This window comes from Cupressus sempervirens, chromosome 5 (assembly GCF_028749045.1).
Source record: "Cupressus sempervirens isolate cs-2001-9-10 chromosome 5, ASM2874904v1, whole genome shotgun sequence".
Classification (NCBI taxonomy): domain Eukaryota; kingdom Viridiplantae; phylum Streptophyta; class Pinopsida; order Cupressales; family Cupressaceae; genus Cupressus; species Cupressus sempervirens.
In genome coordinates, this window is record NC_143122.1 from 1,054,045,809 (window position 1) to 1,054,062,780 (window position 16,972).

At 39.3% G+C, this 16,972-nt stretch overlaps 1 pseudogene; it reads right to left on the minus strand.

The window, feature by feature from the left end:
* Positions 1-13,987: 13,987 nt before the first annotated feature.
* Positions 13,988-16,343, minus strand: LOC149559571 (uncharacterized; annotated as a pseudogene).
* Positions 16,344-16,972: the final 629 nt, after the last annotated feature.

Sequence of the window (16,972 nt, forward strand, 5' to 3'; positions counted from 1 at the left end):
TAAATAATAGAAATAATCATAACAAATAGATAGAAATAAAAAATAATATTTTTATACAAAAATTTTTAATTTATTTTAAATAATTAAATAATAGAAACATCATAGAATTAATAATTCAGTATAATCATAACAAATAGACACTAAACAATCCCAAATTCAAACATACGAAGGGCCAACTAGAATAATGACTTTAAATAACCAAATACCAAAGCCAAAAAAAGGAAATGGGACTTTTACCTTAAATGAATAAATTACATGAAGAAGGGTGGCTAGCTGTTTGGAAATCTACTTATTTTTCTTCTCTCCCTCCTGTCATCCAAGAGAACATGCAATGAAAGAAAAATATCGTCACAATAAAAAAATATGAAAAATATTGTTCTAGCTTTAAAAAAATTGGAGACATCAAAACATAAAATCTAGATTCTAAACAAATCAAAACATAAAATCTATGATTTAAACTAAATCTCATCACTTACGCATCATAACAATACGGTCCACCTTAGTCATGTGGACAGTCTTGGGGAAGAGGTTGCAACAATGTATTTGGATCCAGTTGATCACTCTTTCTCTCCCTCCCTCTCTCTGTTTTTAATCTAATGAGCCAACTAGATCTGCTCAACATTTTAATGTCTCAAGTATTGCCTCGTGGTCTGACTCGCAAACTTTCCAAAGATTCTTATTATGTGGTTTTCCACCATATTTTATCAAGTGGACATTTGATGTGACAACAAGATTTGAATAATGAAGAATCCTCCTCTCTATTTGCTAATCCTCGAATAACCACAAGTTAGAGTTCTTCATAGAATATCATCTAATCCATGTGCCAGTTACAACCACTGTATCGACATGGTACTCTAAACCTTCACCATCTATAACCAAGTGATCCAATTTTTGTTTGGCTTGAACACAATGACACAAATAATAATCCGTCCCTTCTTCATTGTCTTCAGGTGCAATAACAGAAAAAACATGGCCTGCAGTGACAAATGTACAAAATGCAGTCATTAATTCAGAAAATACTTGCGTAAAAGTTATAAAGTTACATATTGAAATTACAAAGATATATATATATATATATATATATATATATATATATATATATTACCAGGTTGCACTAGATCAGACAAGCGGTCAAAGTCAATAGATGATTCCATCTATACCATTTCCAGTGCTTGTGGGGGACGATAGGTGTCAATTGGGTCCAAAACCCGTATATCCCATTTGTCCACCCGTTTAGTCGTCTCACAGTCATCCCAATTTTCCTCTGCACATGATGGACAATAGCATGCCATTTTTCGTGTGTGGATACTCCATGAACCTGCATCAAAGCTTCTAAAAGAGTGCAACTCACTGGATCTTGTTAGTGTGCAACAATCCTGATATGGTGCAATGTTAGTATTATCTATCAACCAAAAAAATCTACGAACCGTAGAGTCACCTTCCTTACCTGGACCCATTGTAATGTTACACCATTGGACGATGGATTTTGCATCTGTCAATATTGCTCCATCTTTGTACTTTAGTTCTTCACGAGCTAAGGCTCTTTTAATGCATGCGCCTGCACCATCATGCTCTCCCTTTCCATGTCCAGCCTCTGTGAAATTCCACATGTATTGAATTCTACACAACTTGTGCATCCTGCTCAACCAATAGAATATCCATGCATTCTTGAATTGAGATGCATAATTGTCTAACCAAATAATGTGCTGAAGATATGTGATGCCCCTGTTAGCCAAATCTCCATAAAATAGTTGAAAACAACCATGTACGAACTCCGTAGAATGTGATCGATCATCGGTGATGTAAAAGTGGTACTCCCTCAAAATCTTCATGTCATCCTTTGTACTTGTAGGTGAATGCATGAATGTTATGTGAACAAATATGGAAACCTGTTGAGAAGTATAATACTTTGCTTGCACCTCATTTTGTGATTGTAGTGTGTATTTCTCTACAAAATGTACAACCAAAACAATGGTATCCAGTGGAAACTATCCTTGCACAACTTGAATTGCAAATCCAGCCATCGAGCTCTATGGGTATGCCTTGCATACTCATAAATAATGTTTTCCCAAAAAATCTTCATGAACTCATACACTGGAATCTTTTCAATGACTAAATCACATCTTTTATTATGTTTCCCATATTTTAGAGCATATGTCACTATCTTAAATTTTCTTTAATCAACTATTTCATTTCCAATTGCATGTGTACTATCCATATGTTGACAAGTTGATAAAAGTTGCAAAGAACCACAAAATAAGCACGTACCATCCAAGCATGATGTCTTGTAAAATTTTTGGCCATCCCTTATTTCACATAAAATGTTGAATATGAATTCCCTTGAAGATCTTGGTTGCTCATTTATGTCACAATCCTGCAAAACAAACTAAGAATGCAAAATTACACATATATGCCTAAAAACATCAAAATGGTTAGAAAATTCAATATGTATCCTACAACAACAAGTTGTGTGTGTGTGATTTATCTTCACATAAAAAGGTGTACCCATCTCAAAAAATCTTTGACTTATTCGAATTTGAGGATACATACCAATAAATTTTGCAAAAAATTGTGTCTGAGTTGTGTCCAAAAAATGTTTCACATGTGGCTCGCGATTTTGGCTACCAATCCTCCTTCTTACAACATCTCTTTTATTAGGGGAACACGTGTGTTATTTTTCCAAAAATCTTCGATCAATGATTTCAAGGCTTCACTAATTTCTTTATCCTTTCGCAATAGTCTACCACTAAATGTCCATAACTCATTTTTTGTTGGATCTTCCAATCTCTCATGCCTTAGCATGGCTCTCCTTAGAGTACCTCTACCAATTTTTAATGTTTTGTTTGTCTTTCTCATGAGTCAAGCTTTCTTCATTTGGATACTTACTATTTTCGATGTAAGTACTCATCTTCCGATATTACTATCTTTGGTGCGTGATTTAGAACCCACTTTGTCATAAGCATTCATTAGATTCTTTACAATTTTTTTTTAATTTGAATCATCCATCGTTCTTAGCCCAAGAATCTTCATGATAGGCCTAAATTTTGAATTCCTCATCATTTCAACAAATAATTGGCATTGACCTATAATATTTAATTCATCAAAAAATAATCTCCACATACGATTAACTTTTCTTTGACAAGTACGCTTGCTAATCTTGTTAGGCATTGATTTCAAAATGTTACTATCAATATCAATCAAATATTTTGGTCTTCTAAAATGAATTCTAGAAGGTGTTATAATCTCTTCAATTCTCTCAACATTTTGAACATCAACATAAGGTTGAGTGTAGTGTGTACCTTGAACCGAAGATGATGTTCCTTGGCAATAAGAAGCAAAAGATGGAATATCACCTACTTGATGTGTTGATGTTGTGCCTTCAACATGACATGATGGAGTGTGTATATCGTCGGATCTACAAATCGGTGTCTCTTCAACATGAGAGGACAATATGACTTCAACATTGGAAGATGGTGTAGCAGACGATATGACTCCAACATTAGAAGATGGTGTAGCTTCACAATTCAATTGTCTTCTTGAGCATAGTAGTCTCATTCGTTCTCTTTGTCTTTCCAATTCTTCCTCTTTGTTTCTTGGTACCAGTAGTTCTTGATCCTCTTTGAAACTCAATTCTTCATTATTGCTTTGCAATTTTCTTTGCTCATGTAGTAATTTCATTTTATCTCTTTTAATTGCTAAATCTCTCTCCCTATCTTCATTTGTTTGATTTTTTGGTTTCTTCCTTGGCATGGTGATGATTTCTACATGTCAAATTATTGAAACATTTGAATTACTTAAAATGTGTAAATTAAAAATTATTCAAATACATATAAAAATTATAATTATTTGAGTGAATACACAATATATATATAAAATGACTTGTCAAATTTCTAACCATTTCGAAATAACATTTCATTGAAACATACAAATTTCAATGAATTCACTATATATTAAACAACATGTCAAATTATAATCAAATTTGTATCTATATATGAACAAACAATATTTAAAATAGATTGCACTAACCTTTTCTATACAAGGAATATTCAAAAGGTCTTCAAATTGTGTATCCAATGATTGAATTTGGTGTTTGCTAGCTTCCAAAAGTGTTTGCCACCTTGAAATAGTGTTTGTTAGCTTGAAATAGTGTTGGCCACCTTGAAAGAGTGTTTGATGTGTTGAAACCCGCAATTTCTGTCGGGATAACAAAGTGCAGAATAGAACAAAAGTAGAGAATGAATGAAACGGGCCCCAAAGTTGCTTTTTGACCATTTTTAGGTGATTTCACATAGTGCGTACGCGCTATAGCGCATACGCACTATGTGAGAACACATCACTCTCCACCCTCCCTACTCTCTCTCTCTTCCTACTCTCTCTCCCCTCTACCATCCCCTACACACTCTCTCTCTCCCCTCTCCCATCCTTTACTCTCTCTCGCTCTCCCTCTCCCACCGCCTACTCTCTCTATCTCTCTCACCATCTCTCCTCTCCCATCCCCTACTCTTTAGATCTCTCACACACACTCCCATCCTCCCTCTCCCACTTCTTACTCTCTCTCTCTCTCTCCCCCATCTCCCTACTCTCTCTCACACTCACATCTGCTACTCTCTCTCTCCCATCCCCTAAACTCTCTCTTTTACAGATACACACTCCCATCCCCTCTCTCTCTCCTCTCCCATCCCCTACTCTCTCTCTCACACTCTCTCCCATCCCCTACTCTCACTCTCTCTCTCTCTCTCCCATCCCATTCTCTCTCTCTCTTCCACCTCCTACTCTCTCCCATCCCCTACTCTCTCTTACACACACTCCCATCCGCCCCTCTCTCCCATCCGCTACTCTCTCTCTCTTGGGCTGCTCTCTCTCTCTCCCCTCTCCCACCACCTACTATCTCTCTCTCTCTCTCCCTCTCTACTCTCTCTCTCCCATCCCCTACTCTTACTCTCTCTCTCCAATCCCCAACTCTCTCTCACACTCTCTCCCATCCCCAACTCTCTCTCATCCTTTCACTTTGTCTCTCTCATCTCGTACTCTCTCTCTCTGTTACCTCCTACTCTCTCTCACACTCTTTCCAATCCTTTCACTCTATCTCTCCCATCTCGTACTCTCTCTTTTCCACACCCTAATCTCTCTCACACTCTCACACTCTCTCCCATCCCCTACTCTCTCTCTTTCATAGACACACACACACACACACACTCCCATCCCCCCTCTCTCTTCTCTCTCATCCCCTAATCTCTAGATTTGTCACATGCACTCCTATCCCCCTGTCTCTATCTCCCTCTCCCTACTCTCTCACACTCTCTCCCATCACCTACTCTCTCTCACACTCTCTCCCATCCCCTACTCCCACTCTCTCTCTCTCTCCCCCATCCTATTCTCTCTCTCTGCCACCTCCTACTCTCTCTCACACTCTCTCCCATCCCCTACTCTCTTACACACACTCCCATCCGCCCCTCTCTCCCATCCGCTACTCTCTCTCTCTCTCTCCCTTGGGCTACTCTCTCTCTCCCCTCTCCCATCCCCTAAACTCTCTCTTTTGCAGATACACACTCCCATCCCCCTCTCTCTCTCCCCTCTCCCATCCCTTACTCTCTAGATCACTCACACGCACTCCCATCCCTCTCTCTCCTCCTCTCCCACTCCCTCTCCCACCACCTACTATCTCTCTCTCTCTCAAGTTCTCTCTCTCCCTCTCTAATCTCTCTCTCTCCCATCCCCTACTCTTACTCTCTCTCTCTCTCCAATCCACAACTCTCTCTCACACTCTCTCCCATCCCCTACTCTCTCTGACACTCTCTCTCATCCTTTCACTCTGTCTCTCTCATCTTGTACTCTCTCTCTTTTCCACCTCCTACTCTCTCTCACACTCTTTCCGATCCTTTCATTTTGTCTCTCCCATCTCGTTTTCTCTCTTTGCCACCCCCTACTCTCTCTCACACTCTCACACTCTCTCCTATCCCCTACTCTCTCTCTTTCACAGACACACACACACACACACACACACACACACACACACACACTCCCATCCCCCCTCTCTCTTCTCTCCCATCCCCTACTCTCTAGATTTGTCACATGCACTCCCATCCCTCTCTCTCCTCCTCTCCCACTCCCTCTCCTAGGTCACCTACTATCTCTCTCTCTCAAGTTCTCTCTCTCCCTCTCTACTCTCTCTCTCCCATCCCCTACTCTCTCACACTCTCTCCCATCCTTTCACTATGTCTCTCCCATCCCGTACTCTCTCTCTCTACCAACCCCTACTCTCTCTCTCACTCTCTCCCATCCTTTCACTCTATCTCTCCCATCCTTTCACTCTGTCTCTCCCATCCCGTACTCTCTCTCTGCCACCCCCTACTCTCTCTCTCACTCTCACACTCTCTCCCATCCCCTACTCTCTCTCTTTCATAGACACACACACTCTTATCCCCCCACTCTCTTCTCTCCCATCCCCTACTCTCTACATCTGTCACACACACTCCCATCCCCCTATCTCTCTCCCTCTACCTCTCCTACTGCCTACTAGATCTCTCTCTCTCTCAAGTTCTCTCTCTCCCATCCCATCCCTTACTCTCACTCTCTCTCTCTCTCCCATCCCCTACTCTCTCTCACACTCCCATCCCCTAATCTCACTCTCTCTCTCCCATCCCGTACGAGCTCTCTTCGCCACCACCTACTCTCTCTCACACTATCACACTCTCTCCCATCCCCTACTCTATCTCTCTTACACACATTTCCATTTCCCCTCTCTCTCTCTCCCTCTCCCACTCCCTCTCCCACTGCCTACTTTCTCTCCCCCATCCCCTACTCTCTCTCTCCCCTCTCCCATCCCCTAATCTCTCTCTTTCATAGACACACACTCCCATCCCCCCTCTCTCTCTCTCCTCTCTCATCCCCTACTCTCTAGATTTGTCACACACACTCCCAGCCCCCCTCTCTCTCCCTCTCCCACTCCCTCTTGCACCACCTACTATCTCTCTCTCTCTCTCAAGTACCCTCTTTCCCTCTTTATTTTCTCTCTCCCATCCCCTACTCTCACTCTCTCTCTTCCATCCCCTACTCTCTCTCACACTCTCTCCCATCCCCTACTCTCTCTCTCTCTCTCTCTCTGTGTGTGTCTCTCTCACCCCCATCCTATACAAGCTCTCTCTACCACCCCCTACTCTCTCTCAAACTCTCACACTCTCTTCCTTCCCCTACTGTATCTCTCTTATACACATTCCCATTCCCCCTCTCTCTCTCTCTCACACACTCCCTCTCCCATTTCCTACTCTCTCCCATCCCCAACTCTATCTCTCTTACACACTTCCATTCCCCCTCTCTCTCTCCCTCCCACTCCCTCTCCCATCGCCTACTATCTCTCTCTCTCTCTCTCACACTCTCTCCCTCTCTCTCCCATCGCCTACTCTCACTCTCTCTCTTTGCCACCCCTACTCTCTCTCACACTCTCACACTCTCCCCCATCCCCTACTTTCTCTCTTACACACACTTTCATCACCCCTCTCTCTCCCTCTCCCACTCCCTTTGCCATTGCCTAATCTCTTTCTCTTCCATCCACCCTCTCTCTCCCTCTCCCACTCCCTCTGCCATTGCCTACTCTCTTTCTATCCCATCCCCTAATCTCTTTATCTCTCTCCCCTCTCTCATTCCCTACTCTCTCTCTTTCACACACACCCATCCCCCCTCTCTCCTCTCCCATCCTCTAATTTTTCTCTCACTCACTCTCCCTCTCCCACTACCTACTCTCACTCTCTCTCTCTCTCTCTCTCTCTCTCTCTCTCGCTCACTCTCACTCTCTCCCTCTCTACTCTCTCTCTGCTACCCCTTACCCTCTCTCACATTTTCACACTCTCTCTTGTTCTATCTTACACACATTTCCATCCCCCCTCTCTCTCTCCCTCTCCCACTCCCTCTCCCATTGCCTACTCTCTCTTCCATCCCCTACTCTCTCTCAAGCTACTCTATCTTCCCCCTCTCCCATTCCCTACTCTCTCTTTCACACACATGCACTCCCATCCTCCTCTCTCTTGCTCTTCCTCTCCCACTCTGTCTCCCACCACCTACTCTCTCTCTCCCCCATCCCCTACTCTCAATCTCTTTCTCCCAACTTGTACTCTCTCTCACACTTCCCCTCTCTCCCATCCCCTACTTTCAATCTCTCTCCCCCATCCCGTACTCTCTCTTTGCCACATCTACTCTCTCTCTCTCACTTCCTCTCTCTTGCATCTTGTACTCTCTTTGCCACCCCTACTCTCTCACATTTCCTCTATCTCCCATCCTATACTCTCTCTGCCACCCCTACTCTTTCTCACTTCCTCTCTCCCCTCTCCCATCCCCTAATTTCTCTCTATCTCTCTCACACACAAAAATAGCCATTCCCTCGCCCCACCCCCCCTAGCTCTCTCTTGGTTTTGGTTTGCAATTTAGGTCTCAATAACGTGTGCACACTACCTCGAATTCAATAGCATTTTAATAGTGTGTGCACGCTATAGGGCACAGCTATTCAAAGCTTTGCATTAAAACCAAGCCTAAGGCTTGGTCTTTCCTTGGAGATCTAACCCAAAGGTTTGGAGTTTATAAACAGGTCTGAGACGTGTTTTCCAGCAAACATACAAAAAATGATTGATTTTTCTTGTGTGCTCCCCTTCAAGATTCCTCATGGTTGGGTATCGATAAGATCAGGTTACATAACATTATAGGTCTCTGTGTTAGCTATCTAACCATATAATTTATTTTTAATTTGCACTATTTTAAGTCTTTCATCTATAATTTCTTTTGAATGTATGTTCATTTTTTGTCAAAAACCACCACGTACTAATTGGGTTGTAGATTTTAGCTCATTCATCGAATTTTGTAACAACTTAGTTTTTTAGAAACAAGACTCCATTCTACACACTTTGAAAAAAAGAAGTTTTGATTTTAGATAGTTTTCAATCATTTCTATGGGGAGCACATAGATATTTCACATGTTTGGGATGGGTCTAATTAAAAAATTCATTAAAAAAAAATACACATTATAAAATTACCCGAAAAATCTAGGATAAACTACATAGTGTTAGGTAACTTTTGACTAGAGCGATTAAAGAATTTCAAAAAAAAAAGTTAAAATTTTAGGGGGGCCACACTTTGTACTATGTTATGTTTTTTTAGAATAAACAGTACCACTTTTTGTGGCCCCCTTTTTTGAGGACCTAAAACTAAACCATTTTGAAAAAAAATTAGTAGTTTAGAAACTAGATTAAAAGGACTACGACTTTTGTTTTTGTCATATCTTAAAATTTTGAGAGTAACTATCTTCAAATTCTTGTTGAAGTCCAAAATTTGTTGATTTTAAGAAAAAGGTGTCCACTTATACCCCCCTTTTGGAACCACAACTTTGTGCACTTACCCAGTGCCAAGCTTATTCCATAAAGTCTTCCAAAAGTGACTCGTGAATTTCACATCTCGATCTGACACAATGCTTAATGGAAGTCCATGAATCCTTACAACCTCTTTGAAAAAAAATGAGCTATATGAATTGCATCATTAGTTGTCTAATATGGAATGAAATGCCCCATTTTACTGAATCTATCAGCAACAACATAGATGCTATCAGATCCTTGCTTAGTTTTAGGCAAACCTACAACAAAATCCATACTTAACAATGCCATGGCCGGTTGGGAATTGGTAGAGGCTGATAAAGACCTACATTGCTCATTCCTCCTTTTTCCTTCATACACACCATGCGTTGCTCCACATACTTGGTTACATCTTTGACCAATTTAGGCCAATAATAGAACCTTTGCACTAGTTCTATTGTCTTGCTAATACCAAAATGCCCACTCAAGCTGCCATTATGCTTCTCTTGTATTAGGTTCTCTCTAATGGAACCTCTTGGAATACACAACTGATTAACCTTGAAAAGTAATCCATTTTTCAATGTGAATTCTGAAAATTTTCTATGGAAGTGATTCTCAAAATCAGTACATACCTTGTATGCATCAGCAAAGTCATTGTCTTCTTTATAGAGGTCCTTAAAATACTCTATTCCAATGCTTTGGAGCTGAATCTCTCGAACAATCAAGACTCTTCTACTTAAGGCATCGACAACCTTATTTAATTGCCCCTTTTTATGCTTTATGGTTAAGGCGAAAGCTTGCAAATACTCCATCCATTTCAAGTGCCTATCACTTGGCTTCTCTTGTGTATTAATATAAGTAAGGGCTTAGTTATCAGTAAAAAAAACAAACTCTTTAGGTAGAAAATAGTGTCTCCACTTCCTAAGACACTGGACTAAGGCATATAATTCTAGATCATACGATGAGTATTTCTTCTTAGCTTCATGTAGCTTCTCACTATAGAAGGTAACTGGTCTACCTTCTTGACTCAAAACCCCACCCACTACTAGGCCACTTGCATCACACTCTAAGGCGAACAACTTTTCAAAGCTAGGCAATTGTAGGATGGGTTGAGTGGCTACTTGCTTCTTCAACATATCAAAGGACTTTTCAACTTCTAAGGTCCACCTAAACTTAGACTTAACTCCCCCCTTTATGGTATCAAGTAAGAGTGCACAAATACCACAAAAATTTCTATTGAATTTCCTATAAAATTGGGACAATCCATGGAAGCTTCTTACTTTAGTGGTAGTGGTAGGTGTAGGCCAACTTAGGATAGCAGAAACTTTCTCCTTGTCCATCTTAAAGGTTCCTTTAGACACCACAAAGCCTAGATACACCAACTCTTGCTTGAATAAGTCACACTTCTCAAGGTTGATAGCTAGCTTCTCCTCATGAAGCCTCTTCAAAACCACTTCTACATTCTTGACATGTTCCTCTTTGGTCTTGCTATAGATGAGGATATCATCCAAGTACACCACCACAAATCTACCTATGAAGTCTTTGAGCACTTCATTCATGAGCCTCATGAATGTGCTAGGGGCATTGGAAAGACCAAATGGTGTCACAAGCCATTTATAAAGACCATCAGTAGTCTTAAATGCTATCTTCCATTCATGCTATCTTAAATGAATGTTATTGCAGTTTCTACAGAAGGTGCAATGTTTTTGAAAGTTGTGGATTGTGAAAGAGAGGTAAAGGACAATCCTTTCATTGCAAACATTCTCATCCAAGCCATTGAGCAAGTTGGCCCTTAGAATGTTGTTCAGGTAGTAACTGACAATGCCAAGAATTGTAGGGCTGCCACCTGATTGGTTGAAGAGTGGTAGGAAGATATTTTTTGGAAACTTTGTGTAGTGCACTCACTCAACCTAATGCAGCAAAATATTGGCACTAAGGTTAAGTGGATAAAAAAATGGTATGAAGAGGCATTTTATATCCAAATTTTTTTCATGAACCACCATATGACACAAGCCATATATAGACAATTCTTAAAATTGGAGCTCTTGAAGGTAAGTTCAATTGTTGAGACCCACTTTGCCTCCAACACTATTGTTTTGAGACGCCTTGTCAAGATTAAAGAGGCATTGTCTAGAATGGTAGCCAATGCTAATTGGAGCATATGGAGGCAATCTAATAGTGGCAAGGAAGCTACTATTAAGACATTGATCCTAGATAACTCTTGGTGGGATCATCTTAAGTACCTTCTGAAGTTCACCAAGACTATATTGAGCATGATCTATTACATTGACATGGATAGGCCTTGCTTACGGTGAGGTATATGATGGCATTAACTCCATGATAGAGGATACTAGAAATATTATAAATGAGAGAGCAAGATCATAATGAAAAGTTCTTCAAGGAGCTATGAGTAATCATGGTAGAGATATGGAACAAAATGACTAACCCTTTGCATCTACTTGCCTTTGCATTGAGCTTCGAGTTCTATGCAAATCAGTCCTCAAGGGGGGTATGACAAGAGTTGCCCCAGTTAGAGATTTTGAAGTTGCTAAAAGGTACAAGGCAACCCTTTGAAAACTCTTTCCCAAGCACCTATGACATGCAGTAAGGTCTAAATTTAAGAGTTTTGAGAGCACCGATGATTGTGGTGTTGAAGCTCTTAAATCCAAGAATAATGTTGATGCTCATAAATGGGGGTGCTTCCATGGACAAATATACCAGCACTTGCAACCTATTTCCATCAAAATTTTATCACAAGTTCTTTAATCTTAAAATTATAATTTCTAATTTCTTGTTGATAAATATTCAAAACTCTCCATGCTATAATTTCAAATTTGTAAATCTTGATAGGTTGTTAGTTCATCATCATCTGAGAGGAATTGGAACACATACTCCTCCATCCACTCAATAAAATGCAACCAACTAAAATCCAAGAAGGCAGATAACTTGGTCTTTGTGCATTCAAACTTGAAGCTCACAACTCACAAAGAGAATACCAGCAACTAGAAGTATGCAAATCTTCCAGTTATATGCCAACAATGATTGTAAATGCAGTGGTAGCACCTTCTTATGTGTGACATGTTGTGAAATCCAACCTGATTTTTGCTATTGTTAATTTTCCAATCACTGGCCTACACCAGATGTCCTATAAGTGCCAAGTTTTTTAAATCAAAATAGAAACCTCTGCAAGGGACTGCCAAGACAAGTATAGAGGTTTTGTTCTTTGCAAACATGATTTTTGTCCAATTTTCTATGTGCCTGGACATGGATCAACCTAGGAAAAAATAGCAATAACTAAATTGTTTTAGATAAAAGGGATCTTGTAAATTTACCATTTACAAGTTGGAACCAAAGTGCTAATCTTGCGCCAACATTTTTAAAAACACATTGATTATATATATCATACAATATATTTAAATATATATATTAGTAATGTTTAAATACACCTTTTTAATCAAAACCTATGTTATCTAGTTCACTAGAAATGCCTCCAGACTAGCAGAAGTTCAAACTGGTACCTGGTCCCTAAATAGTTTGACTTCTGGTCTGGGCAGAGTTTGATTTCAGCCACCCAGTTTGAACCAATGCATTTTCCATTCATACCTGGGTGGAACAGTCACTAAGCAGTCAAGCTGATGTCGAGCTTACTCATTTTTTTAGCTCAGGGGCAAGAGGATTTATGCAAATGTAACATTTAAGTTATCTTATACTTTCAAGTTATATTTGTATAAATATTGTCAGGGTATTTGAGATAGGTTTCAGATTCATAGGAGTTCAAATGCAGATTCTAGATTTTTGGGGTTTCCAAAAAATTACTACCATAGCCAAATTTTAAGAATCAGCATGCCTTCGATAGTGTTATCTCCCACAACTTGTCCTAGCTTTTGACGTCAAATTAAAGCTGGAACAAGGATTTTCTCATGATTCTAACTCTTCCTCACAAAACACTTGGTTTCAATTCTATATTTCTAACAAACTTGGCTCAACCACTTGGTCACACCCAGGACAAACATTCCTTTCTAGCAAGCCAAAATTGCTCAAACTCACTTTTAGACTCAAATATTTAAAATTTCTATGACCTAAGACTACCTCAAACATGTTGCCAAGAGAAACATCTTTAAAAGGGAAGTGAAGATTAAGAGATGAAGAAGAAGAAGAATACTAATAAACTTTTAGTCCATTAGTTGAACTTCAAAGAATGATACTTGAACTTGACGTTATGATTAATTTGAATGGTTTGAATCTTTGATATTCAACTTTAAGTATATGATGCTATGGTGGTATGATTATGATCCATGATGCTATAATTATAAGTATATGGTTTTTTTGTTGTTTACATGTTTTTGTACTAACTAAACCAAACCCCTTCCCAAAATTTCTCCATACTAGAAAACCGATCCTTTGTGCCCAAAGTTGGAACCAAACTCAAACTGGTAACTTAGATCAAAACTAATGTTGGGCTACCATTCAGTTCTATTGTAGATTTTTTTGAAATTCAAATCAATTGACGCTATACAAACGGTTTGATGGTGTATTCCTAAGACATTGGATTATGGTGTATGGAGATGTAACATTTTGCTGAGCAAAAAGAGACATATACATCATCCTAACTGACAACGATGGGTAGAGATCTCTATGTAATATTATTTCTTGCATCATACCACACAACCAAAAGCACTTTTATATTTACTCTCATGCCTTGAATCACTTTTCTTTCTTGGTGGCTCCTTACTTCTCTCACTATCAGTTGCACTCTTAGAATCTGAGTCTGATGTATCAGAATTTGACGAGCCTGATGAGCTAGAAGAATCGTCATTAGATGTAGATACATCTAACTCTGCTATAGACTTTTGCTGCTGCATTATCAGCTTCGGCATATTCTTCAGATAATCATGTAAACTCTCAGTGATACCACCAAGACCAATTGAAGTAAAGAAATTAATAGCAAACTGAGAATTTTTAGGATTGTCCTTTGGAAAAATTGAATCAAAGGACTCTTGCATTGTTGGATCATTTAGCCTTTCATTTAGCAGCAAAATACCAAGCTTCTCTGCCAGTTCTTGGAAGAGAATCTTTATAAAAATTTGAGAAGACGAAGTGGTATCTTCCTCGATCAGACGTATATAAGCTAGACAATGCCAAGGTAAGGCATTTGTGTCAAGTAAATGGGCAAAATACTTTGCAACATTTCTTAATTTGTTTATCTCTAACCTATGTATCATAGAATACTATTGCACAAAACACTTATCAAAAAATTCCTAATAAATTTTATTGATCATAAAGAATCTTTTCCCAAGAAGACCATAATAATGAAGGTATGTTCTTCCTTGACTGCAGCATTCTAAGAGCATGATGCATAGCTCCATCTCTTGACCAGGTTCAAGCTTGATCTTTAATAGCTTATGACCGGCTTCCTCAAAATCAACACTGGACATGATTGTCAAGTAAATTGTGCGCCTTAAATTGACCAAGTTTGTCTCTGTCTCATCCTGTATTCTTAGTGCTTCCTCAACTTCCTCTTCTTCATCATCATCATCATCTGAATCATCACTTGAATCATTCTCCTCTTCTGCTTCATCTGAAGAAGCATCTCCAAGAACATCTTTCTTCAGTTTTTCATAGGTTGCCTCATGCTCTATGAAATCAGGATCTGGTTTAAAAACATCCAGACAAGCTTCTTGATCAAGTTCATCTTCTAGGAAAACTTCATGTGTTAATTGATCCTCTTGCTCTACAAGATCCAATTTTGGACGCACAGCTAGGTGACCCTCAAACTTTGTTTTGCAAATTGGAAAAAGACCTTCAATTAAAAACTACACTCGTTTGTAAATTTCCCCCTTATGGAGAATACCTCTAAATCTTTCAAAAATCCCATAGAGACCCTTGGGTGAAAGGTCTTACAACAAAGATCCACATTCTTTAACAAACCTAATAGCAACCTCTACACTATCATCTATAGGATTCTCAAGTAAAAGAGTAAGCAGTTCCAAGGCAATGATCTCATGTGCAACTTGTTGATTCACTAAATGAGCTATGAATTTTGCTGCTGCTATCAACAGGTGCTTGTCATTGCGCTTGTATGCCCTTTTGAGCTGTAATATAGTCCTTCACAAGAGCAGATTACCGACTTCAGGAAACTTGGTGTTAACTACAGCAACCAAGGCAGCAAAAACATCTGTGAATCCAAGGGATGCCATTTGGGATTTCATACAGGACCTACAAAATAGACCCCTTCCACGGATTAGATTCTTTGCAAACAATTCTGGAATGATGTTCTTGATGTTGGATGCAATTACCTTATTTAACAACCCATTGATACTCTTTCAAAGCACATCCCATGTCATCCACTGGTATTCCACACTACTCTTATCTTCGATATCGCGCATCATTTACACCAGCTTCAATGGGGGAATGTAAACCCCCCCACTTCTTCTAGTACCTTTCTCTGTTCCTCTTATAGGACCCTCGCCATTCCCATTATGAGATGGAGCGGGCACACCAGAAATTTTCATTTCTGATGCTTGTCTGTCCCGCTTGTTTGTATTTCTTGTCTCCTTATGAGACCTAGTTTTCAAATAACCATCTTTTTCTTCAGGCTTCTCTTTTTATGTGACTCCTCGTTTCTCTATATCTGTCAGGATCTTTGCATCTTCTCTTGTTTATGTCCCTATCCCTTTCCATCTCCCTATCTCTATCCCTGTCTTTGCCCCTCTCTTTCTCTTTGTCTCTATTCCTGTCTCCACCCAACTCATGCCTATTAGTGTGGCCATCAACACCTTTATCCCTCGATTTAGTTCTACCTTCATAGTCATCAGATAGTTGCCATTTACTGTCAGAATGTTTTTCATCCCTACTTCTATAAAAGAGCTACCGGTTGTTCTTTTCTTCCCTGGAATCGACAAGCTTTTCTTTTTCTCGAGATTTTCTTTCATCTGATCGGTGCCTTCTGCCATGATCCCTTTCATTCCTGTGTTCCTTGGGAGAAACCCTAATTCTAGAATTATCTTCCATGGTCTTCTACTTATTTCTCCTGCTTGTTCCAAACTTCTCATCCTCGCTATCCTCTCCCTTTCTGTCTTCTTCTGAGGAAATTTCACCCTCTCAGAATTGCTTCCCTCTCTCACCGTGTCTACTCATGTTTGATGTCTCAATTTGAATGGCCAATTCAGATTCACGCCTACAACAAAATTTAAAATAGTTACCCCCTAAATTTTCAAGTGTTTACAATAGCAGATTCAGTTTTTCTTCGGATTTCACACAAACCAGAGAAGATGTTGTGAACTTACCTAGCAAGGAGAGCCTCAATCAAACAAACAAATCAAGAAAACTGGCTTTCGAACCCTTGTAGCTCACCTTGAAACTATCAAAAAAACTTGTCTCGAAGATATACAACTGACCACACGTCAAAGTACTTCTAATTCAGAGAAAATAGACATGCATATTATTAAAACACCGTAATACACAATACCTTTTTTCGTCTAACTTTAAAATTTCAGAATTGTTACAAATAAAATTAAATTAGCTTATATATAACATGCATATTATTAAAACACCATAATACGCAATACATTTTTTCGTCTAACTTTAAAATTTCAAAATTGTTACAAATAAAATAAAATTAGCTTATATATACCTCTATA